The sequence below is a fragment of the Pongo pygmaeus genome, chromosome 11 (genome assembly GCF_028885625.2).
Source record: "Pongo pygmaeus isolate AG05252 chromosome 11, NHGRI_mPonPyg2-v2.0_pri, whole genome shotgun sequence".
Lineage (NCBI taxonomy): Eukaryota > Metazoa > Chordata > Mammalia > Primates > Hominidae > Pongo > Pongo pygmaeus.
The window spans coordinates 97,665,422-97,689,341 of record NC_072384.2 but is presented as its reverse complement, the minus strand read 5'-3'; the positions used below and the strand labels follow the sequence as shown (position 1 = coordinate 97,689,341).

Here is a 23,920-nt window from a genome sequence, read left to right as displayed (position 1 = left end):
GTGAGCTAAAGGAAGTTTTCTAGGGAGGAAGCAGAAAGTAAGATTCTAAACTGATGGGATATGGGAAGGTTCTGGCTTAGCTAGGGGGTTAAGACCTAATTCTATGGAAGATAAATGGCAGTAAAGGCTTTTTGAACAAGTAGTTGATAGGTGCAGAAGAGTGTTTTGAGAAGATTCATGTGGAATTGCAGTGAGAAGGGATGGAGGCAAGAAGTCAAGGCTAGTGATGATGAGGACCTGTGGGTGAAGGGCAGTAACAGGGATAGGTTACAAGGGGTAGATATGACAGATGTTATGAAGGAGGAACTTCGCCTGTGACTGGCTGGATTTGAAGGGACAGAAAGAATGAGGAATCCAGGATGACTTCCCAGTTTTGAGCCTGAGTGGCTATGGAAATAATAAGTCCTCTTATAGAAGGAGGGGCACCCCAAAGGGAGTCTGTCTGTGGTCAAAGAGCAATTTCATCGCAGTCATGTTGCATTTGAGGTGGCAGTGGAAGATCTTAGTAGAGGCAGTTATAGATGCACAGCTGACTGTGAAAATTTCAAGAAGGAATTGAAATGTTTTTTTTGAGACAGGGTCTCACTCTGTCACCCAGGCTGAAGTGCAGTGACTCAGTCACAGCTCACTGTAGACATGACTTCCCAAGCTCAAGCAATCCTCCTGCCTCAGCTGCTGGAGTAGCTGGGACTACACATGTGCCATGATGCCTGGCTTATTTTTTAATTTTTTGTAGAGATGGAGGTCTTGCTATGTTGCCCAGACTGGTCTCAAACACCAGTGTGGGTAAATTGTTAGAATCATTGAGGAAAAAAATTGTTTGGCATTGTCTACTTAGCTAAATATATACCCAACAGAAATGAGTGTACATGTGCACCATGAGGCACTACAAGAATGTTCGTAGAAGTGTTGTTTGTAATAGCCCAAAGGTGTAGACAACCCAGAACTCCAAAAAACAAAAGAATGGAAAAATAAATTGTGAACAATACTGCAGAAATCAGCAAATACCCTTAAAGGGTTGGATGGTAAATATGAGGTCTCTGTCACAACTATTCAACTCTCCTGTTGTAGCGCTAAAGCAGCCATAGACAATATATAACAAAACAGACCACAGGCCACAGTTCGCCAATTCTTACCACACTGCAGTGGAAACAGAAGAACTACAATTACACAAGATGAGTTCCACAAGCATAATATTGAGTGAAGACAGACACACAAGTCCATGCTATATGCTTCCCTTTATATGCTCAAATGGAAGTATAGTGTTTAGGGCTGCATTCTGGGAAGTAAACTAAGATGGAAGGCAAAAAAAGTCATTATCATAAAAATCAAGATATTACAGAGGGGACAGGAGCATTGTGATTGGAAAGGGTAACGGCTTCTGAAGTGCTGGCTGTTTTCTAATTTTTGAATGGATAGTGGTTACCCTAGTGCAGGGGTCCCCAACCCCCAGGCTGCAGACTGGTACTGGTCTGTGGCCTGTCACGAACAGGGCCACACAGCCAGAGGTGAGCAGCAGGCCGGTGAGCAGCATGCCAGTGAGCATTACAGCCTAATTAGCAACGGCATTAGATTCTCATAGGTTCTCATAGGAGCATATATTGTGAACTGCGCGTGCAAGGGATCTAGGTTGCAAACTTCTTATGGGTATCTAACTAATGCCTGATGATCTGAAGTGGAACAGTTTCATCTGAAACCATCCACTCCCCAACCACATCTGTAGAAAACCTTCCTTCAATGAAACCAGTCCCTGGTGCCAAAAAGTTTGGGGACCGCTGCCCTAGTGTTGGTAGTTTTAAGCATGTTTTGTGTCTTTTTCTTTTGTATGTTACATTTCCACTCACCCCAACTCCAAAAAAAGTTGAAAAAAAAAAGGCTGAATAGGAAGTGAGTAAGGCAAACATGGCTGAAAGACAAGATATACAAATACTCAGAAGGGAGAGAAAACTCTGTGGTCTGCCTGGAAACTGAAAATAAAACAGAATGGTAGGAATGTAGCATATTAAGGAGATAGCAGTGAAACATAAGACTTCAGGAGTTTGGTCATAATTTGGTCCTTCATATATCTGCCTATAATCATGAAATACATAGTTCAATAGAGTTTTATTGTATTTTAAAACTGCAGTTAGGAAGAACCAAAACAGTGAGTAGATAATCACACATTGAGTAGATCATCCAAGAGAGAACACTGGAATTCCACAGAAAAGTGACAAGAAATACCTAAAACAAGGAAGGAGAAGGAAGTGAGGCAGCCTGTTCGGTTGGGATCAGCTGAGGCCTGAAAGAGACTCCCCAGTATGGGGAAAGGTTAAGTGAGAGACCCTCAGTACTTCACCTTCCCGCTGTGGACCCCCGCAATTCTAACCATGGGACAGTTCCTCAATCCTTGAGGGCCCTGAAACTAACATAGGGAGCTGCCAAAAGATTGTGCCACAGGACTGTCCCAGGGAGGAAGGGCATACTGGGTCCCAAACACTCCCCAAGACTTAGGCAGCTACAGCAAGGCACCATTTTAGAGCCCCATCCCTAATAGACTGAATACTGTCCTAGATCTAGTGTTGCTAGGGCTGAGCCACAAGAGAAATGCGGACTGTTGCCCTATGACTGAGGCACAAGCGACTGCATGCAGGCTACTGCAGCCAGGCCTGAGGTACAACCCAGGTGCAGGCTACTGCCAGGTGCAGGTACATGCCTCTGGGCTGAGGCATCAGTGACCACAGGCTACCACGCCCAGGGCTGAAGTGCTACCAAGGCATAGGCTATCACAGCAGAGGCCGAGGCACAAGCATCACATATGTTCCCCACCTGTCTAGGCTGCCACCACTGAAGGCAGCACCTCCCTCCCCAGTGGCAGGGCAGCAGCATGGCCACTGCTGCCCCCAACCTGAGCATTCCACTGGTGGCCTGGGGAACATCCCACTCCTGCCTACCATGACTGGTGCCTGCACATGCTATCAGAGGACTGAGGACAGCCCCTCTAGCCTAGCTTTACTCCCCTCAACATGCCAGAGCACACAGCCCAGAGGTCAAGGGATTGTTCAGCTAAGTTCACCACCATTGCTACCTGAACACTCCTTCCAGAGACCTACCCACCTGGCTGCTACCACCATAGCTGGCACCTATCTGCATGCACCCACCTGCAGGCCTAGAGACTGGCCTACTCAGCCCACCACAGACACTGCCAACACCAGGGTGCACTGCTTGCAACCCCAAGGTTGTCCCATCACTGTCACTGCAATCACCCATGCCACACTGGCTCTCCAGGCGGCCAAGGACCCTCCTACCCACCCAGCCCACTGCCACCACTACTGGCAAAACTAAATTACCTAGAAGTCCAAGAATTGGCCCACCTGGACCTGCTAACACCAGTGCCAACATATGCCTCACTGGGTCCCAAAGACAGGCATGCTCAACCCACTGCTGCCACCACTGGGGCCCAAAGACTGGCCTACCTGGCATCCCAGTTCCCAAGAAAACCTCACCACAGCATCCACTAATAACCACACCCTAAGCCTCCATGGAAATCACAGCTACAACTGATGTTGTTTACAGCCAAATAAGTCATACAGAGACTACACTACTCCATGCACCCAGAATCAAAGCCAAAGCATCCTACCCAACCGACACCATAGATACATCCTCAGGAAAAACCTTTTCCACAAAAGCAGATTCAAAAAATTGGAAGAAGTGGCTGTTACACCAGATGCATAGATATCAACATATGAATGCAGGACACATGAAAGTACAAGGAAATGTGACACCTCCAACTGCAATAATCCTCAGGCAACAGATCACAAACAAAAAGAAATTCATGAAATTCCAGAAAGAGAATTCAAATTATTAACTCTAAAGAAGCTCAGTGAAATGCAATAGAATTCTGAAAAATAATACAAATAAATCAGAAAAACAATTCAGGATATGAATGACAAATTTACCAGAGAGATAGATATGAAAATAAACTCAGCCAGGTGCCGTGGCTTATGTCTGTAATCCCAACACTTTGAGAGGGTGAGGCAGGCAGATCACTTGAGGTCAGGAGTTTGAGACCAGCCTGGCCAACATGGTGAAACCTCATCTCTACTGGAAAAAATAAAATAAAATTAGCTGGACATGGTGGCACATGCCTGTAATCCCAGCTACTCAGGAGGCTGAGAAAGGAGAGTCACTTGAACCCAGGAAGCAGTGAGCCGAGTGCCACTGCACTCCAGCCTGGTAGCCTGGACAAGTGAGACCTTGTCTCAAAAAATAAAAATTAAAATTAACCAAACAGAAATTTTGGAACTGAAGAATTCATTGAATTAAATACAAAACACATTCAAGAGCTTCAACAATAGACTAGATCAAGCAGTAGAAAGAATCTTAGAACTTGAAGACAAGTCTTCTGAAATAACCCAGTCAGACAAAAGTAAAGAAAAAAAAGAATTTAAAAGGATGAACAAAGTCTTCATGACATATGGAACCCCATGAAGTTACCAAATACTCAAATTATTGGAATCCCAGAAGGCAAAAAAAGAATGAAAGGGTTAGAAGACCTATTTAATGAAATAATAGGTGAAAACTTCCCAAGATTTAGACATTCAGGTACGGGAGACGCTGAGATCCCCAAACCCATACAATGCAAAAAGATCTTCTCCACAGCACATTATACTCAAACTGTCTAATGTTAAAGACAAAGAGAAAATTCTAAAAACAGCAAGAGAAAAGTATCTAGTCACCTATAAAAGAACCCCCATCAGACTAACAGCAGATTTCTCAGCAGAAACTTTACAGGCCAGGAGAGAATGGAATGACATGTTCAAAGTGCTCAAAGAAAAATACTGCCAGCCAAGGATACTACATCCAGCAAAATTAGCCTCATAAATGGAGAAATAGGGCTGGGCGCAGTGGCTCATGCCTGTAATCCCAACACTTTGGGAGGCCGAGGCACTTAAGGTCAGGAGTTCAAGACCAGCCTGGCCAAAATGGTGAAGCTCTGTTTCTACTAAAAATACAAAAATTAGCTGGGCATGGTGGCAAACACCTGTAGTCCCCACTACTCAGGAGGCTGAGGCAAGAGAAACGCTTGAAGCTGGGAGGCAGAGGTTGCAGTGAGACGAGATCACACCACTGCACTCCAGCTTGGGTGACAAAGTGAGACTCCGTCTCAAAAAAAAAGAAGAAGAAGAAACAAAGTCTTTCCCAGACAAGCAACAGCTGAGGGAATTCACAACCACTAGTCCAGCCCTACAAGAAATGTTCAAGGGAGTTCTAAACCTGGAAAATGAAAGCACAACATTTACCATCATGAAAATACACAAAAGTATAAAACACATTGGTAAAGTAAACACATAAATGAGGAAGAGAAAGGACTCAAATGGCACCACTACAGGAAACCACCAAGCTACAATGATAAACAGGAAGAGCAAAACAAAGGAACAAAGAACATACAGAAGACAATTAACAATATGATAGGAACAAAAACTCACATATCAATAATAACCTTGAATGTAAGTAGATTAAATTATCCACTTAAAACATATACTGGCCGAATGGACTTAAAAATATGATCCAATTACATGCTGCCTATAAGAAATGCACTTTACCTATACAGACACATACAGACTGAAAGTAAAGGGATAGAAAATGATATTCCATGTAAATGGAAACCAGAAGTAAACAGGTATAGCTATACCTATATCAGCTAAAACAGTCAAAACAGTAAGTCAAAAACAGTAAAAAAAAAAAAAAAAAAAAAAAAAAAAAGACAAGGTATATAATGATAAAGGAATCAATCCAGCAAGAGGATATAACAATTCTAAACATATATGCACCCAACACTGGAGCACCAAGATTCATAAAGCAAATATTGCTAGATCTAAAGAGAGAGATAGACTTCAATGTGAGATTAGTAGAATACTTCAACCCACTTTCAGCATTAGACAGATCATCCAGACAGTAAATAACAAAGAAACATTGGATTTATTTATTATAAACCAATAGATTTTAATTTTGAGCAGTTTTAGTTTTACATAAAAATTGAACAGAAAGTATAGAAGTTTTCCTCATACCTCTTCACTGCTCCCCCCACCACCATTTCCCTGATTAGTAACTTTTTAAAATAATGTCAATTTTTATTATAGATTCAGGAGGTACATGTGCAGGTTTGTTACATGGGATATTGCATGATGCTGAGGTTTGGAGTTCAACTGATCCTGTCACCCAAGTAGGGAGCATAGTGCCCAATAGTTAATTTTTCAATCTTTGCCCCACTCCCTCTCTCTAGTAGTCCCAGTGTCTATTGTTGCCATCTTTTTGTCCATGAGTACCCAATGAAACACTGGATTTAAACTGGACGTTAGACCACATGGACCTAACAGACATTTACAGAACATTTATCCAACAACTTCAGATTACACATTCTTATTAGCACATGGAACATTCTCTAGAATAAATCATATAGTAGGCCAGAAAATGAGTCTCAACAAAATTTTTTTTTGAGATAAGTTCTCACTCTGTTGCCCAGGCTGGAGTGCAGTGGCACAATCATGGATCACTGCAACCTTGACCTCCCAGGCTCCCACCTCAGCCTCCCAAGTAGCCGGGACCACAACCATGTACCACCGCACCCAGCTAATTTTTTTTTTTTTTTGTAATTTTTGTAACTTTTGTAGAGCTAGGGGTCTCACTCTGTTGCCCAGGCTGGTCTCAAACTCCTGGGACAAGCAATCCTCCTGCCTCAGCCTCTAAATTGCTGAGAGTACAGGCATAAGCCACTGCACCTAGCCAACTTTTTTTTTTTTTTTTTTTTGAGATGGGGTCTCCCTTTGTCTTCCAGGCTGGAGTACAGTAGCACAATCATGAATCACTGCAGCATCAACTTCCTGGGCTCAAACAATCCTCCCACCTGAGCCTCCTGAGTAACTGGGACTACAGGCACACACCACCATATCTGGCTGATTTTTGTATTTTTTGTAGAGACTGGGTTTTGCCATGTTGCCCAGGCTGGTCTTGAACTCCTGACCTCAAGCAATCTGCCCACCTCAGCCTCCCAAAGTGGTGGTATTACAGTCATGAGCCACCATACCCAGCCACAATTTTTTTAAAAAATGGAATCATATCAAATATCTTCTCAGACCACAATGGAATAAAACTAGAAATCAATACCAAGAAGAACTTTGTAAGCTATACAAATAAATAAAAATTAAACAGCATACTCCTGAATGACTATTGGGCTAATGAAGAAATTAAGAAGGAAATTTAAGAATGTCTTGATATTAATGAAGATGAAAATATAACATATCAAAAACTGTGGGATACAACAAAAGTGATACTAAGAGAGTAGTATATAGCAATAAATGCCTACATCAAAAAGTAGAAAGATTTCAAATAAACAGTCTAATAATGTACCTGAAAGAACTAGAAAAGCAGAACAAACCAAACCCAAAATTAGTAAAAGGAAAAAAGTAATAAAGAGTAGAACTAAACAAAATACAGACAAAAACAATACAAAGGATCAATAAAACAAAAAGCAGCTTCTTCAAAAAGATAAACAAAATTAATAAACTGCTAGCTAGACTAACCAAGAAAAGACCCAAATCAGAAATTAAAAAGGAGACATTACAACTGATAGCACAGAAATACAAAAGATCATTACAGACTATTACGAACAACTATACACTAACAAACTGTAAAACCTAGAGGAAATAGATAAATTCCTGCACACATACAACCTACCAAAGTTGCATCAGGAAGAACCAGAAAATCTTAACAGATCAGTAATGAATAGCAAGATTAAATAAGTAATGAAAAGTCTCCCAACAAAGAAACTGGACAGATTCACTACCACAGAACTGGACAGATTCACCACCACATTCTACCAAACATACAAAGATGACCTAATACCAATCCTCCTCAAGCCATTTCAAAAAATTGAAGAGGAGAGAATTCTCCCTAATTCATTCCGTAAGGCCAACACAACAAAAAAACTACACGCAAATATCCCTGATGAATATAGATGCAAAAATGCTCAACAAAATACTAGCAAACCAAACTCAATAGCACATCAAAAAGATAATACGCCATGATCAAATGGAATTTATACCAGTGATGCAAACATGGTTTAATTTATGCAAATCAATAAACATGACACATCACATCAACAGAATGAAGGACAAAAAACATATGATTATCTCAATAGATGCAGAAAAAACATTTAATAAAATTCAACATCCCTTCTTGACAAAAACTCTCAACAAACTAGGCATGGAAGGAACATACTACAAAATAATCAAGGCCATATATGACAAACCCACAACTACAAGAAAACTACAAAACACTGAGGAAATAAATTGAAGGGGGCCAAGTGCAGTGGCTGATGTCTGTAATCCCAGCAGTTTGGGAGGCCATGGGAGGATCGCTTGACTCAAGGAGTTTGAGACCAGCCTGGGCAACATAGTGAGAACCCATCTCTAGAAAAATTTTAAATTTTTATAAAAAAATTTTAAAGAAAGAAATGGAAGAGGACACCAAACAAATGAAAAGACATCTCATGCTCATGGATTGGAAGAATTAATACTGTTAAAATACTGCCCAAGGCAATCTACAGATTCAATTCAATCCCTATCAAAATACCAATGTCATTTTCACAGAAGTAGAAAAAAAAATACCAAAATTTTTATGGAACCACAAAAGAGTCAGAATAGCCAAAAAAAATTTAGGAAAAAAAGAACAAAGCTGGAAGCATCACACTACCTGACTTTAAAATATATTACAAGGCTATAGTAGCCAAACAGCATGGTATTGGTATAGACCAATGGAACAGAATACAGATCCCAGAAACAAATTTGCATATTTACTGCCAACTGATTTTCAACAAAAGCGTCAAGAGCATACACTGGGGAAAGGACACCGTCTTCAATAAATGGATATCCATATGCAGAAGAATGAAACCAGACCACTATCTATCTGTCACCATTACAAAAATCAACTCAAAATGGACTAAAGATGTAAACATAAGACCCAAAACTATAAAACTACTAGATAAAAACGTAGGAAAAACACTTCAGGACATTGGCCTAGGAAAGATTTTATGGCTAAGACCTCAAAAGCACAGGCACCTAAAATAAAAATAGACAAATAGGATTATACTAAACTGAAAAGCTTCACAGCAAAGGAAGCAATCAACAGAATGAAGAGAAAACTAACAGAATAAGAGAAAATATTTGCAAATTATTCATCCAACAAGGGACTAATATCCAGAATATACACAAGGAACTCAAACATGTCAACAATTTTTAAAAATTACATTAAAAAGTGGGCAAATGACATGAATAGACAATTCTCAAGAAAAGACATACAAATGGCCCACAGGTATATGAAAGAATGCTGAATATCACTAATCACCAGGGAAATGCAAATGAAAAACCACAATGAGATGTTATCTTACCCCAGTTAGAATGGCTGTTACTACAAAGACAAAAAGAGATCCTGTGGAGATGAGGATGTAGAGAAAAGGGAACTCTTATACACCACTAGTGGGAATGTAAATTAGTACAACCACTATGGAAAACAGTGTAGAGATTTCTCAAAAAACTAAAAATAGAACTACTATATGATCCAGCAATTCCACTACTAGGTATCTATCCAAAGGAAAAGAAATGAGTATATCAAAGGGATACTTGCACTCACCTGTTTATCATAGCACTATTCACAAAAGCAAAGGCATAGAGTCAACCTAAGTGTACACCAACAGAAGAATGGATAAAGAAGATGATACATATGTACATGGTGGAATACTATTCAGCCATAAAAAAGAATGAAATCCCAGCCTGGGCACCATTGTGAGACTTCATCTCTACAAATATATATATACACATATATATATTTAAAAACTACCAAAACATGGTAGCATGCACCTGTAGTTCCGACTACTCTGGAAGCTGAGGTGGAAGGATCACTTGAGCCTAGAAGGTGGAGGTTGCTGTGAGACTTGATTGTGCCACTGCACTCCAGCCTGGGCCACAGAGCCAGAGTCTTGTCTCAAAAAAAAAAAAAAAAATGAAATGAAATGAAATCACGTCATTTGCAGCAACATGGATGGAGCTGGAGGACATTATGTTAAGTGAAATAATCCAGGCACAGAAATACAAATATGGCATGTTCTCACTCATATATGCGAGCTTAAAAAGTTGATCTCATACAGGTAGAGAGTTAAATGATGGTAACCAAAGGCTGGGAAGGATGAGTGGGTGTGAGCAGGGGATAAAGAAATGTAGATTATCAGGTACAAACATACAGTTAGATAACAAATATAAGTTATATTGTTCAACAGTGGAGTAAAGTGACTCTAATTAACAACAATATATTGTATATTTTAAAATAGCAATAAGAGAGGACTTGAAATTGTTCCTAACACATAGAAATAATAAATACTTGGCCAGGCGCAGTGGCTCACACCTGTAATCCCAGCATTTTGGGAGGCCAAGGCAGGCAGATCACTTCAGGCCAGGAGTTCGAGACCAGCCTGGTCAACATGGGGAAACCCCGTCTCTACTAAAAATACAAAAATTAGCCAGGCATGGTGGTGGCTCACACCTGTAATCCCAGCTACTTGGGTGGCTGAGACACGAGAATCACTTGAACCTTGGAGGCACCACTGCATCTTGTTGCCTGGGCGACACAGTAAGACTGCCTCAAAAAAAAAAAAAAAAGAAAAAAGAAATGATAAATACTCAAAGTAATGAACACCTCAAATACCCTGACTTCATTATTACACATTCTATGATTGTAACAAAATATTACATGTACTTCATAAATATGTAAAATACTATGAATCAATTTTTAAAACTGCAGTTATATCACTTCAATTAATACATAAATGAGTGACTACAAGGATGGAAGCTTTCATGGAAAACATAAACAATAATAAATCAGATGTTATTTATATAGTAGCTTATATTTCTAAGTTATTGAAAACATTTTGATAAGTAACATAAATTAGATACTCCTTCTAATATCCATACATTAAATTGCTTAACAATTTATTGTTGTTTAAAAGCTTTAACCCAGCTCATGTCTGAATTTTATTTTCACAAATTCTGAATTAATATGATCCAGATCAATGAAGTTTTGCTTCTCTGTAGGCACTAGAGCACACTGGCTCTGGACTCACTCTGTCTGGGTTCAATCACAGCCTCACCACTTACTAACAGTTTGGGCCAGTTACCTAGTCTCTTTCTTTCTTCCTGAGTTTCCTCATCTGAAAATAATGATAATACTTACCTTATAGGATTTTTGTAAAGATTGATTAAGAATCGGCACATGAAACACTTCACATATTGGCTGGCACAAAATATGCACTTGTTATGTTACTTATTATTTTTTACCATAATTGCTAGATAAAATATGGAGATTGACAGTCTATTCCCTTTTGAAAATGTGGACTTGCCAGTGTTTATACATAGCATTTTTTTTTTTTTTTTTTTTGAGACAGAGTTCTGCTCTTTTTGCCCAGGCTGGAGTGCAATGGCGTGATCTCAGCTCACTGCAGCCTCCACCTCCCTGGTTCAAGCAATTCTCCTGCCTCCGCCTCCAAAGTAGCTGGGATTACAGGCACACGCCACCACGCCAGGTTTATTTTGTATTTTTAGCAGAGACAGGGTTTTACCATGTTGGCCAGGATAGTCTTGATCTCCTGACCTGCAGTAATCCACCTGCCTCAGCCTCTCAAAGTGCTGGGATTACAGGCATGAGCCACCACACCCAGCCTGTACATTGTATTTTTATCTGAGGAAATAATATTTCTTTTTTTTTTTTTATGAGATGGAGTCTTGCTCTGTTGCCAGGCTGGAGTGCAGCAGCATGGTCTCGGCTCACTGCAACCTTTGCCTCCTGGTGCCTCCCAAGTAGCTGGGCCTACAGGAGTGCACCACCATGCCGGGCTAATTTTTGTATTTTTAGTAGAGACGGGGTTTCACCATGTTGGCCAGGATGGTCTCGATCTCCTGACCACCTGATCCACCTGCCTCAGCCTCCCAAAGTGCTGGGATTACAGGTGTGAGCCATCATGCCCGGCCCTAATATTTCATAAGTATTTCAAAAATACACACCCATCATCAGAGGTAAATTGGTGGAAAGAACATATGTATGTCTTGGACTATTTTCATAGAGTTACATCATCAGAGCAAAACTTTTAGCATTGAACAAAGTCTTAGCTTTAATATATGACTTTACATTAAAGTCATAGTATATGACTTTTTCTATTTTTAAAATTTGATCTTTGTGAAGCTTTTAAGCAAAAGAGCATAAAAAGTCTTTGATGTTTTATTTTAGAAACTATAAGAATAAATGAAAAATGTTACTTAACCTTCAGCATGTTTTAATTTTAATAATAACATTCACTTTGCACAGTTTTCAAAGTAATTGCAAAATGCTTTCTTTCATGAGTCCCTCATGATAGCCTTGCAAGATACATAAAGCTCTTACAAATAATGTAACATCAATTTAACAGTAACCAACCACACTCATTAAAGCTGTAAACAACCCCATTTGTTTCTTCCCCCCAAGGAACTGAGAAAGAACTGCTGGTGGTTGGGGAGCTAAGAAGAGAAGAAGGCTTGCAGCTACTGCTAACCACCTGTGCTGTTCAAATTCTAGCCAAACTACCATTACCTCTCCCTTAATTTCCTCTGTTTAAAAAGCAATAGGGGCCAGGCACAGTGGTTCATGCCTGTAATCCCAGAATTTTGGAAAGTCTAGGAAGGAGGATAGCCTGAGTCCAGGAGTTCAAGACCAGCCTGGGCAACATGGAGGAACCCCACCTCTGCCAAAAATAATAATAATAATACAAAATATTAGCATGGTGTCATGGCATGCACCTGTGGTCCCAGCTACTCAGGAGGCTGAGGTGGGAGAATCACCTGAGCCCAGGAGGTCGAGACTGCAGTGAGTCAAGATGGCGCCATTGCAGTCCAGCCTGGGCAGCAGAGAGAGACACTGTCTCGAAAAAAAAAAAAAAACCTACTATGTGCATGCTTAGGGGGCACACATCCCTCATAAGTAAGGTTTATGAAGACCAGGCATTGGAAGGAAGTCAAATCCAAGTCCTTAAGGGATACTCATTTTTTTTCTAAAAAACAGATATTTTTTAAAAATAGCCTTAGACAAGGTAGCATGAGGGGAAAAAAAACATAATAGAGGCTCTGATATTACTGCCCCTGCATGAGGACATCAAATCAAAGACTTGGCCTCAAACACTGAGCCTATCGTGGAAACATAATTATTCACTCTGGTGAGCACTGATGAAAATTCCTCACTCTATAGGCACAGCTCTCACCTTCTTCACATCTCTAAACTGAAGCAGGTTTGAATACCTAGCAAGTTCCTAACAGCCCTCCGATCTCATTTCTGCACGGTTTTAAACATTAAAGAACCAGAGGAATTACATGAAAGAAAGTTCTCATCAAAATTCCCACATTTATTGCTCCTCTTCTTGCTCCTGGGTTTACCTTCCTTGAATGATGATGGCATGTTTACAGCAACTCCCAGTGTTTACATTAGAACTCCCAATGTTTACACTCCTTTTGTTTACATCAGGTCCCAATAATGAGGACAACTTTCTTATAGAGTGAACCTCAGTCCCCAATTACCATCACTCTCCCATCCCTACAAATGAGGAAAATTAGAAAAATGTTTAAATAACATAATGTTTAAAACCATGCGTAAATGAGATTGGAGGGCTGTTAGGAACTTGCTAGGTATTCAAACCTGCTTCAGTTTAGAGATGTGAAGAAGGGGAGAGCTGTGCCTGTAGAGTGAGGAATTTTCATCAGCACTCACCAGAGTGAATAATTATGTTTCCATGACAGGTTCAGTGTTTGAGGCCAAGTCTAGGAAAACTAGATGACTTTTTCTGTATCCTAGAAGGCTGAACACTGTCTCAAATGGTCTAGGTGGCCTGACCTGGATCTGGGCAAGCTCTGGTCTACAGAATCCCTGGGGTAACCCAGGGCAGAAGTTACAAACTAATGAGACTCAGGCTGTATTTAGCCTTCAGACAGGTCTCCTTTGGGGTGGACAGTATTAAATATTTTAATTAATTGTCACTTTTTTTAAACTGGGAAATATTATATAAGAATTGGATTTAGGGGTTTTCTTAAAAATTAGAAGATCCTTGGCCAGGAATAGTAGCTCATGCCTGTAACCCCAGCCCTTTGGGAGGCCGAGGCAGGAAGATCACTTTAGGCCAGGAGTTCAGTACCAGCCTGGCCAAATAGCAAGACCCCGTCTCTACCAAAAAATATGTATATTTTTTATTTTTTTAACTGAGAAGATCCAGTGACCTGGGCCCATAATTCCACATGGCAGCACTGGGCCCAGGGATGGTGCACTCTTTGGATGAGGCTTTGAGTGTTCTCCAGGTCCTGCAGCCTCCTCCTGTGTAGCTCCTTTCTTTGTTTTATTAGCCTAGTACCTGTGAGGCATTTGAGTCAAGGACTCTATGTAGTAGATCAGTTTGAGCTAGAGACCACTGATCTTAGACCTAGGGACTCCTGATCTAAGTCTCAGTTAGAGACCCAAGATCTAGAGCATGAGTTCAAGATTTCTGCTCTAGAGAGTGAGTTAGAGACCTCTAATCCAGAGTTCTGTAGTTTGGGAACCAGGCCATATTTTTGGAATATATTCAAATCCCTACCATGACCTTCCCGGAGATTTTTTACCAACAATGACTTATCTCTAAGGGCAACTCCATTTGAAACTATTTTCTCAGAGCTGGACCATCAACAAATGGGCAAATCACCGATGTCTATTTGAGTGTTTACTTTGCACCAGGCCCTGGCTCATGTTTTACAGTTATTTTCACAATAACTCTATGAAGTTAATACTATTCATTATTCTTGTTCCAGAAAGGAAAGGTAACTTGTTCTAGATCACATGCTTAGTAAATGGCATAATCAGGATTCGAACCCAGGTGAATTGCTTCCAGAACCTAATGCTCTTAAAGAGAATAGTGTACTGCCTCTCTTTCTACAGAAGAGGACCTCATTACAAAGCAACCAATGGTTGTAGAGCACTTACTATGTACCAGACACTCTCTAGGAACAAAGATTAATTTATTAGTCCTCCTAACAACCATATAAGGAGGATTCTGATTATTCTCATTTTGCAGATGAGGAAACTAAGGCACAAGGAAGGGAAATACCTTACTAGGTGTGGCAGAGCTAGGATTTGGATCCCGGAAGTCTGGTGCTAGAGTCTATGGCCTAAACCACTGCTCCATGAGTACCCTGGAGCTCTGTTTGTGAAATATATTAATAGTACGCCCAAGTTTTCATTCAGTGCATCTTTTAATAAGTATTTTTAGGTACTCACCGTAAAGTCATCTCTGTGCTGGGTGCTACAGTTTTATCAAAAGACATTGACCTCCAGAGAGGAGAACATGCACACTTTAAACAGTTGAATATTAATGTAAAGCAGTGGGCCCAAAACAAATATGATTTTTTTTGTTTGTTTGAGACCGAGTCTCACTCTGTTGCCAGGCTGGAGGGCAGTGGTGTGGTATCGGCTCACTTCAACCTCCACCTCCTAGGTTCAAGCGATTCTCCTGCCTCAGCCTTCCCAGTAGCCGGGACCACAGGCACACACCACCATGCTTGGCTAATTTTCGTATTTTTAGTAGAGATGGGGTTTCACCATGTTGGCCAGGATGGTCTCGATCTCTTGACCTCATGATCTGCCTACCTCGGCCTCCCAAAGTGCTGAGATTACAGGCGTGAGCCACTGAGCCCGGCCCCATGATCTTTACATAAGCTTATGTTCAAAGATGTTTATTAGCACCGATGTACAATATTTGTTCTCCCTTTCTAACTTTTCTGGATTTCTCAGTTTGTAATTCCTCCTGAAACGTTTATGTGTGTGTGTGTGTGTGTTTCTTGCATTAACATTTCTACTATGGTGAGACTCAAGACAATATCCTTACTTCATTGAGAGTGCAAGAAGATGTGGATTAGACCAGAAAAGCAGAACTTATTCCAATGATGCAAAATTTTTCTGACATCACCAGAGATGAGGTATTTCTTGGGGACACATTCTGAACCTAAAGAGGAACCTCTTCAAGCATTAATTTTATTCTATTATAGCTATCTTCTTGGTGATTATTTTAACATGTTACATAATTCTGCTTTTAAAAACTGTGTTCTGAAACAACAGAATGAAAGGGGGATGACTTCATTATTGTTATTGGTTTAAACTAATGACGTATGTAAAGCCCTTTAAGTGGCCCCAGACTAATGTTTGTATAGCTTTTTGTTTTTCGTTTTTTGTTTTTTTTTTGAGACAGAGTCTTGCTCTGTGGGCCAGGCTGGAGTGCAGTTGCCCCATCTTGGCTCACTGCAACCTCCGTCTCCTGAGTTCAAGCAATTCTCATTTCTCAGCCTCCAGAGTAAGTGGGATTGCAGGCATGCACCACCACTCCAGGCTAATTTTATATTTTTAGTATAGATGGTGTTTCGCCGTGCTGGCCAGGCTGGTCTCGAACTCCTGACCTCAAGTGATCCTCCCACCACGGCCTCCCAAAGTGCTGGGATTACAGGCGTGAGCCACCATGCCCAGCCTATATTTGTATAGTTATTTTATCCAGTTTTGTAATTCATTTTATTCCCCCTGGTGTCATCTGTCTCTTTTGCTATTATCATTGTGTCCTTGCTACTTCTAACCCAGTGGGTCTCCAAGCCTCCACCAAAAGACTCGGCACTGGACATGAGATACTCTTAGGCTGTATACACAGACACAGAATTAAACACTGGATCACTTAAACAGAAAAGCGTGCCCTTTTCCATCTCATTTAAGCCTTCCCATCAGTTTGGAGTTAATACGTCTTTAACACCCCTCTAATGGCTAATTTTTCTCCTTTTTTGATTTTGTTTTTGTGTTTGTTTTAAGACAGAGGCTCACTTTATTGCCCAGGCTGGAGTGCAGTGGTGTGATCATGGCTTACTCAAGAAGTTGCAGCCTCAAACTCCTGGGCTTAAGCGATCCTCCCACCTCAGCCCCCAAGTAGCTGGGACTCACAGGCACATGCCACCACGCTCAGCTAATTTTTAAATTTTCTATAGAGACAGAGTCTCATTATAGCCCAGGTTTGTCTCAAACTCCTGGCCTCAAGTGATCCGCCCACCTCAGCCTCCCAAAGTGATGGAATTGCAGACATGAGCCACCATGCCCAGCCTAATTTTCCTTGGCCAGGCCTGTGGCTCAGTCTTTGGCAAATAACATTATCTAGCTAGAATGTAATAAGTTTTCTTTTCATTGTATTTATTTGTATGACAGCTTTCTACTTAAGATAAATGATTCTGGTTTTATGGTTATATGAGTGATATAAATTCTTTTTGAAATAAATTTATTTTGCTTAAAAATTAAAATTAGAAGAAAATTTTAAGGATATGACCAAAATTGTGAAAGTGTACTCAGACAACTAAAGCTTGGCAAACACCATCCCAGTTCAATGAGCAGTTGGTTGAGAGAGTTGTTAAGGGAAGGCGGCAACATGCCTTTCTTATGGAAAAAGTGGGTGGACTTTTTGAGAACTTTTTTTGGTAAATTGAGGTTATTTCTACTGTTCTGTTATTGCAAAAGTTATTGCTTTGCCATTGAAAGCAATGGCAAACACAATAATTATTTTTGCACCAACCTAATAGATTTTTGAAGTTGTTGGCAGTCTGCTTTCTAGTAAAGCTGGACAAAAATCTCTTTCACCTCTATTGTTTTAGCCTTTTTTTTTTTTACTAACCAGATGGATATTTTTTAATGAGCATGTCAGAGTCTCACTCTGCCCTGCCACATGCAGTTTGGGGGAGTATTCCCATGTGTAACTGAGTCTTCCATTGCTTAGTGTTCTACCTACCAGCCTCTTCTGTGTGACAGCCCTTCAGATATATCCAGATGGTGCCCTGTTCCTCACATGTTATTTTGCACAGAGTTGAAAGACACCCGTCAGGGTCTCCAGACCCCTCATTATCCTGAGCACTTTCTTTTGAATGTACTGCAGCTTGTTACTGAATGTCTCTAATTTCACCCCTAAATTGAAAACAGTTTACTTATCCATTCAACAGATATTAATTGAACATCTGTCTGCTAGGCAATACTCTAAGTATAGAGATATGGCATTGAACAAAGCATGAATATCCCTGCCCTCACAGAGCTTTCATCCTGCCCTTGTGGGGGAGGCAGATATTAATAATATAATTAGGTAAATAGTATATTCTGGTTATTATTATTTGGATAGTTATTAATGCTAAAGCAAGGAATATACTAATGAGATGATCTGCTCAATAAAGAATTTAGTGAGCCTCCTGCCTTTGGAGGTAGTTTTTTTCCAGATAGCCAAAGATCACATTAGATTAACTCTTGGCTTATAATTAGTTTGCAGTCAGCTACAGACCACAGGATTTCCCCTTCCCCCTTCAGTGAAAATATATTAAATCAGAATTTTGTCACTCTGTGTTTTGAACTTAGACTTTATCCCTGTTAGATTTTTTTGCTTGGGGGAGCTTTGTACCACCAAACCAAGAGCCCTTCAAATCTTCATTCTCTTAGCTAATATATACGCCATCACTTCTTTGCTATATAATTAACTCTAAGACACCATTGCTTTTATAACACACCATTATTTTATGTACCATTAAGAAAGAAAAATGCACCAATTAAACTATAACTATTTTCTTATCAGTAATTTTAGTTTTTACCCATGGCAAAAGCTTTTAGACATTTTAAACATAAGTATTTCATTATATATCTCTCTTACATACGTAAGAAAAGGAAATTAAGTGAAATGAAGATATTTCTAAAAGTTCCTCACACTTAAGACCTGACTCTTCTGAATCACTTTTAAAACTTAGAGCCCTCATTTCCCCATTTTTCCACATAATCTTCCTATGAGCGGCCAAGGGTATTGGTAATGCTGCATTTCTTAAGCAAGTGCTAGGGTTGCTTAAGTAGCTGACACCCATTCTGCTAAGTTTGAGACTGGGGCTTTCCTCATATTGCCAGAGGTTACCAATGGAGAGTTTTCAAGCAGCCACCAGGACTCATATTCTTTTCTTAAGTGATCCTTGAACAGTTTGTTGACTGAAACCTCAAGCACTCTGGGTTGTCCAGCCATGCCACATAGAAAAACAATCAACTTCACACAGGTAATGATAAGCACATCATAATTACCATCTGGCCTACAGTATTGAAAGATACCAGGAGGATTTCCAAGACCTATTATTGTGTTCAATTTTATAATTTATAAAGACACACCTTCACAAAAATGAAATGCTCACCTCTACTCATATTTGTAATCAACCACAATCTATGGACTTTTGTGTTTCACTTTAGTCATGTAAATATTATTTTTTAAATAAGCCTTCAAATTCCTTACACCATCATTAATTTTTAGGTTTTCATTTTGCAACCTACGTTGCTGGATAATCAAGTAAAACTGCCGGGAAAGTATCAAAGTTCTTTATTTTTCTTGCATCATTTTTGAGGAAGAAAGCATATGCCTTTTTAACCAATAAAATAGATGCCATTGTACTTTTTAAAAATTGTTGACTTAAACATAAGAAATAAACCTACAAAAACTCCTAGAAGAAAACAGAAGAAAAGCTTCATAACACTGTACTTGGCAATGATTTCTTTCTTTTTTTTTTTTTTGTTTTTGTTTTTGTTTTTGTTTTTTTGAGATGGAGTTTCACTCTTATCACCCAGGCTGGAATGCAGTGACACGATAGCTCACTTCAACCTCCGCCTCCCGGGTTCAAGTGATTTTCCTGCCTCAGCCTCCCAAGTAGCTGGGATTACAGGCATCTGCCACCATGCCTGGCTAATTTTTGTGTTTTTAGTAGAGAAAGAGTTTCACCATGTTGGCCAGGCTGGTCTCAAACTCCTGACCTCAGGTGATCCACCCGCTTCGGCCATTGAAAGTGCTGGGATTACAGGCGTGAGCCACTGCACCTGGCCTGACAATTATTTCTTGGATATGACACCAAAGCACAGGCAACAAAAGTAAAAATAGATAAATGGGACTATATCAAACTTAAAAGCTTCGGTGCATCAAAGGACACAGTCAACAGAGTGAAAAGTCAATATGTGGAATGGGAGAAAATAATTTCAAATCATATATCTGATAAAGGGTTAATATCCAGAATATAAAAATAACTCCTACAACTCAACAACAAAGAAATAACCCAATTTTTAAATGAGCAAAGGGTTTGAACAGACGATTCTCCAAATGGCCAATAAGATGTGAAAAGATTCTCAATATCACTGATAATTAGGGGAATACAAATCAAAACCGCAATAAGTTATCACTTTATACCTGTTAGAATAGCTACTATCAAAAAAACAACTGTTAGTGAGGATGCGGACAATTAGAACCCTTGTGCACTGTTGGTGGGAATGTAAAATAGTTCAGCCATCATAGAAAACAATATGGAGTTTCCTCAAAAACTTATAAATAGAATTACCATATGATCCAGCAATCCCACTTCTGGGCATATATTTAAAATAATCAAAAGCAGGATCTCAAAGATATATTTACACACCCATATTAATAGCAACATTATTCACAATAGTCAAGAGGTGGAAACAACCCACATGTTCGTAGACAGATGGGTAAACAAAATGTGGTATATATATTCAATGGAATATTATTCAATCTTAAAAAGGAAGGAAATCTTTTAACATGCTACAGCATGCGTGGATGAACCTTGAGGACATTACACTAAGTGAAATAAGCCAATCACAAAAAGGCCTACAGTGTTGTAAAGATACGAGGAGGATTCCCAAGCCAAGGCACATCCCTTATTCTTAGATTGAATTTTACAATTTACGAAGACACACTTTCACAAAAATGAAGTGCTCACCTCTACTCATATTTTTAAAGTTATCAACCACAATCTATGGACTTTGTGTCCATATGATTTTGTGTCAATATGATTCCTCTTATATGAGGTATCTAATGTAGTCAAATTCATAGCCAAAGAAAGTGTAATGATGGTTACCAGGGTCTGAGGACAGGAAGTAATGGGGAGTTGTTTAATGAGTATAGGGTTTTATTTTTTCAAGCTGAAAAAGTTCTGGAGATTTGTTTCACAATAATGTGTGTAGGCTTAACACTACTGAACTGTACACTAAAAAATGGTTAAAATGGCAAATTTTTGTTTTTACTACAATTTTTATACATTTTAATATATATTACATATCTTTTTATTGTAGTAAAACATACATGACATGAAATTTACCATTTTAACTATCAGTAAGTGTACAGTTCAGTTACATTAAGTACATTCATATTGTTGTGCAGCCATTACTACAATCCGACTCCAAATGACATTTAATTGGGTGGTGAAGGGGGTATTATGGAACTAAAATAATGAAATAAAATTAATTACTAACTGCTGAGTATCTGGTAAAAATACAGAACCATTGAAATACTTTCAAATAATCTATATGTAGTAGCAACTTAAGTGCCTCTTTGAACTTCGTAAGTGCCTTTTTTGTGTGGGCTTCTGCAGTTCTTCACTATCTGGGATGATGGCAAGATTGCAAAGAACAGAGTGTTGAGCTGCCTAAATTTCCCTGAAGTCTAACCCAAAGCTCTGGGAGGCTGTACTTTTCCCAACCCTGAGTTCTTGATTTCTGGGGTTTCCTTCCAATCAGTGATGCTAAAGTAGACGAGGTAGGCAACATGAGGCAACATATGCCCTGACAGTGACTCCAACCAAGTCAGCAAGAGCAGCAAGGCCAGCAGTATCCAGAAGTTCTCTCAAGCCCACAAGCTCATGTGAACTTTTCTGAATAAAAGCCACATTCTTCCCCTTCATTAAATCATTATTTGTGGTACAATCTTCTCCCAAATTTCTTTCTGGATTTCATTCAAAGATGGAGCTAATTAAATCCCATTAGCTCCACCTCTCAGCATTTTTTCTTCATTTGCAACATGGTTTTTTCTCATTGTAATATCATTAAAATGAGGAACATGTGGTGGAGCCTTATGCTAGAGACTCCTGAAGTGAATATGACCTTTAACTCTATTTATTTGGATTCTCGGTATGTTCTTAACCATCCCCACTTCCATGATCAAAAGAATTTTTACAAATTCCATGTCACTGCCTGTTTTTCTCTGTTTTGTCTCTCTTTTCCAAGGCCTAGATAATGTGAACAATTGTTCCTGACATTGCTAACCTAACTTTTTTTATTTCCACTAGCTAATCTTGATTGCTTGCCTTTTTTATGCAATAACTTCATTTCTTAATTCCCCTTATGAGCAGTATTTCCAATTTAACATAGTGACCTAAGGAACATGCTAGACATAGAAAGACATGAATACAGTAGGTTCCTTTCCCTTAAGGAATTCTCAGTCTAACAGCCAAGACATATAAACAAATAACTACGATACAATCTGATAAGCGCACTAGTAGAAGGACATGCAGCCCAGAGGAAGGAATAATTAACTCAGGCTGGGAGAACAGGGAAGGAAATGAAGTCCTGGTGGCATGAAACAGAGTGGCAGGTTCAGAAACACCAAGTCCTTCCAGCATCCCAAAGCAAGACACGTAAGAGAAAGACTAACACGCATGGAGGCTGAATCAAGAGGCAGAGGCCAGACTATGAAGATTCTTTTGGATTACACTAAGACATTTCCACTTCCTGCAGTAAACGATTTTCTTTAAATTTTTTTAGAATTAGTATATAGTTCTAAAAATAAGTTTAGGTTATGTTTCATTCCTTAGTGTTAAGAGTTGCTTCCATTTTGTTATAGTTTTTCAGTTCCTTTGTTTAGAAATCAGAGTTGGTAGTCAAAATACTAAAGAGCAAAACCAAATGAATCACAGAATTGCCACACCAACAAGCAGAGCTGGGCTGTTTACAAGGAAGCCCAGCTGTTTCTTCAAAGTCCAAGATCATTCTCTTTGTTTTCATTCCTATTCATAATGATGAAGAAAATATATTGTAAGTAAACTATTAATTTAAATCCAAAAGAGGGTGAAAATTGGAGGAAGTGAACACTTCCTGGTTTATATAACTTTTCTGTTGAGCGCTTATTTTAGTTTTTGAAGTTGGCATGAATACCCACTGATGGTGGATTTGTTTCATCATGTGGATACTAATGTAAGGGTAGGAGGGGATTTCCTCTGGCCCTTCCTCCTCATCTGCTTCTTAACCTCCTTCCTGTGCTCAGGCAATCAGCAGCAGTTCTTTGCCAGACACCACTCACCACACTGACAGAGGTCAACAGCCAACTAGGCTCATATCTGGAATTAATTTCATATGTCTTGTTACTTAAGAGATAGTCAAAATGCAGGTCTATTTCTAGGTATTCTTGATTGTTTTTCATACCATGAGAAATATTGTTGTAGCAAATAAAGTTGTTATTTAAATTAATATTGCTGGATCATTAAGAACATTTTCTCAAATAACACACTCTTTTCCTTTTACTATTCTAAAGTCTGTACAGATAGTGCTATTCTATAGTTTCTACAGATTTGCTATCCTTCAAGGAATGGTTTAATTGCAAATCAATTTTGCATTTAAATTTCCACTATGTTTAGAATTTTTATTTATTAAAGAGACTACTGGATATCTGTACTTTTTCATTCACCTTTACTCAAGCATTTACATAAGCGCCATGAGAAATTATACGTTTAGCTTCCCAGATAAACTTAAAACACAGTGCTTTGAAAGAGTAATTAGAAATAAGAAAGCACTTGACAAGTGCTGCCTAATAAATGCCATTTCTCCCATTTTTAATTATTAGATTGGTATGAATTTTATTTTTAGGAAATTATGCATCCCGGCTGGGAGCGGTGGCTCACACCTATAATCCCAACACTTTGGGAAGGCAAGGCAGGAGGCTTGCTTGAGCTCAGGAGTTTGAGATCAGCCTGGGCAACACGGCAAA

At 39.4% G+C, this 23,920-nt stretch overlaps 1 protein-coding gene across 2 annotated transcripts in view; it reads left to right on the top strand.

The window, feature by feature from the left end:
• Positions 1-23,920, top strand: part of RFTN2 (raftlin family member 2) — a 97,569-nt gene that overhangs the window by 4,932 nt on the left and 68,717 nt on the right. The window lies entirely within an intron of this gene.